The sequence below is a fragment of the Capricornis sumatraensis genome, unplaced genomic scaffold (assembly GCF_032405125.1).
Source record: "Capricornis sumatraensis isolate serow.1 unplaced genomic scaffold, serow.2 scaffold1, whole genome shotgun sequence".
Taxonomy (NCBI): Eukaryota; Metazoa; Chordata; class Mammalia; order Artiodactyla; family Bovidae; genus Capricornis; species Capricornis sumatraensis.
Window position 1 is genome coordinate 5,567,711 of NW_027184612.1, and position 3,350 is coordinate 5,571,060.

Here is a 3,350-nt window from a genome sequence, read left to right on the forward strand (position 1 = left end):
TATGGAGGTTGAACAACACACTTCTGAATAACCAACAAATCACAGAAGAAATCAAAAAAGAAATCAAAAAATGCATAGAAATTAATGAAAATGAAAACATAACAACCCAAAACCTGTGGGACATTACAAAAGCAGTGCTAAGAGGAAAGTTCATAACAATACAGGCATACCTCAAGAAACAAGAAAAAGGTCAAATAAATAACCTAACTCAACAATTAAAGCAACTAGAAAAGGAAGAATTGGAGAACCCCAGAGTTAGTAGAAGGAAAGAAATCTTAAAAATTAGGGCAGAAATAAATGCTAAAGAAACAAAAGAGACCATAGCAAAAATCAACAAAGCCAAAAGCTGGTTCTTTGAAAGGATAAACAAAATTGACAAACCATTAGCCAGAGTCATTGAGAAGAAAAGAGAGAAAAATCAAACCAATAAAATTAGAAATGAAAATGGAGAGATCACAACAGACAACACAGAAATACAAAGGATCATAAGAGACTACTATCAGCAGTTGTATGCCAATAAAATGGACAACGTGGAAGAAATGGACAAATTCTTAGAAAAGTACAATTTTCCAAAGCTGAACCAGGAAGAAATAGAAAATCTTAACAGACCCATCACAAGCACGGAAATTGAAACTGTAATCAGAAATCTTCCAGCAAACAAAAGCCCAGGTCCAGACGGCTTCACAGCTGAATTCTACCAAAAATTTCGAGAAGAGCTAACACCTGTCCTCCTCAAACTCTTCCAGAAAATTGCAGAGGAAGGCAAACTTCCAAACTCATTCTATGAGGCCACCATCACCCTAATACCAAAACCTGACAAAGATACTACAAAAACAGAAAACTACAGGCCAATATCACTGATGAACATAGATGCAAAAATCCTCAACAAAATTCTAGCAATCAGAATCCAACAACACATTAAAAAGATCATACACCATGACCAAGTGGGCTTTGTCCCAGGGATGCAAGGATTCTTCAATATCCACAAATCAATCAATGTAATTCACCACATTAACAAATTGAAAAATAAAAACCATATGATTATCTCAATAGATGCAGAGAAGGCCTTTGACAAAATTCAACATCCATTTATGATAAAAACTCTCCAGAAAGCAGGAATAGAAGGAACATACCTCAACATAATAAAAGCTATATATGACAAACCCACAGCAAACATTATCCTCAATGGTGAAAAATTGAAAGCATTCCCCTTAAAGTCAGGAACAAGACAAGGGTGTCCACTTTCACTGCTACTATTCAACATAGTTCTGGAAGTTTTGGCCACAGCAATCAGAGGAGAAAAAGAAATAAAAGGAATCCAAACTGGAAAAGAAGAAGTAAAACTCTCACTGTTTGCAGATGACATGATCCTCTACATAGAAAACTCTAAAGACTCCACCAGAAAACTACTAGAGCTCATCAATGAATATAGTAAAGTTGCAGGATATAAGATCAACACACAGAAATCCCTTGCATTCCTATACACTAATAATGAGAAAGTAGAAAAAGAAATTAAGGAAACAATTCCATTCACCATTGCAACGAAAAGAATAAAATACTTAGGAATATATCTACCTAAAGAAACTAAAGACCTATATATAGAAAACTATAAAACACTGATGAAAGAAATCAAAGAGGACACTAATAGATGGAGAAATATACCATGTTCATGGATCGGAAGAATCAATATAGTGAAAATGAGTATACTACCGAAAGCAATTTACAAATTCAATGCAATCCCTATCAAGCTACCAGCCATGTTTTTCACAGAACTAGAACAAATAATTTCAAGATTTGTATGGAAATACAAAAAACCTCGAGTTGCCAAAGCAATCTTGAGAAAGAAGAATGGAACTGGAGGAATCAACTTGCCTGACTTCAGGCTCTACTACAAAGCCACAGTCATCAAAACAGTATGGTACTGGCACAAAGACAGACATATAGATCAATGGAACAAAATAGAAAGCCCAGAGATGAATCCACACACATATGGACACCTTATCTTTGACAAAGGAGGCAAGAATATACAATGGAGTAAAGACAATCTCTTCAACAAGTGGTGCTGGGAAAACTGGTCAGCCACTTGTAAACGAATGAAACTAGATCACTTTCTAACACCACACAAGAAAATAAACTCAAAATGGATTAAAGATCTAAATGTAAGACCAGAAACTATAAAACTCCTAGAGGAGAACATAGGCAAAACACTCTCAGACATAAATCACAGCAGGATCCTCTATGATCCACCTCCCAGAATTCTGGAAATAAAAGCAAAAATAAACAGATGGGATCTAATTAAAATTAAAAGGTTCTGCACAACAAAGGAAACTATAAGCAAGGTGAAAAGACAGCCTTCTGAATGGGAGAAAATAATAGCAAATGAAGCAACTGACAAACAACTAATCTCAAAAATATACAAACAACTTATGCAGCTCAATTCCAGAAAAATAAACAACCCAATCAAAAAATGGGCCAAAGAACTAAATAGACATTTCTCCAAAGAAGACATATGGATGGCTAACAAACACATGAAAAGATGCTCAACATCACTCATTATCAGAGAAATGCAAATCAAAACCACAATGAGGTACCACTTCACACCAGTCAGAATGGCTGCGATCCAAAAATCTGCAAGCAATAAATGCTGGAGAGGGTGTGGAGAAAAGGGAACCCTCCTACACTGTTGGTGGGAATGCAAACTAGTACAGCCACTATGGTGAACAGTGTGGAGATTCCTTAAAAAAATTGCAAATAGAACTGCCTTATGACCCAGCAATCCCACTGCTGGGCATACACACCGAGGAAACCAGAATTGAAAGAGACACATGTACCCCAATGTTCATCGCAGCACTGTTTATAATAGCCAGGACCTGGAAACAACCTAGATGTCCATCAGCAGATGAATCGTCATTGGTTTTAAAGAAAGCACAACAAGCTACTCCAAAACACTAGCTTAAAACAAACAAAACAAAACAACAAAAACAAAAACACAGTTGCTTATTGCATGGATCACTATTCCATCAGTCAGTAAGGTCAGTGCCCTCATCTGATCTTGACATGGCTGAGCTTGGCTGGTGTCCTTACATGTATTTTATCAACTTTGCAGGCTAGGTGATATAAGAAGGCCTCACACTCCAGTCAGGAGGTTGCTAAATGCTATGTCATAGAATAGGGGTGTAAGGCATATTGTTCATTATTCAATAGGCTAGCCTGTGCTTATTCACATGGCAGCTTTTTCAAGAGACTATGCAAATTCCAAGAGATTATGAGAAAGCCACAGGGCCATCAGATGCTTGAAGATGGCACAATCTCTCTTCAGCTACCTTCTATATCAGTCAAAGCTAGTCACA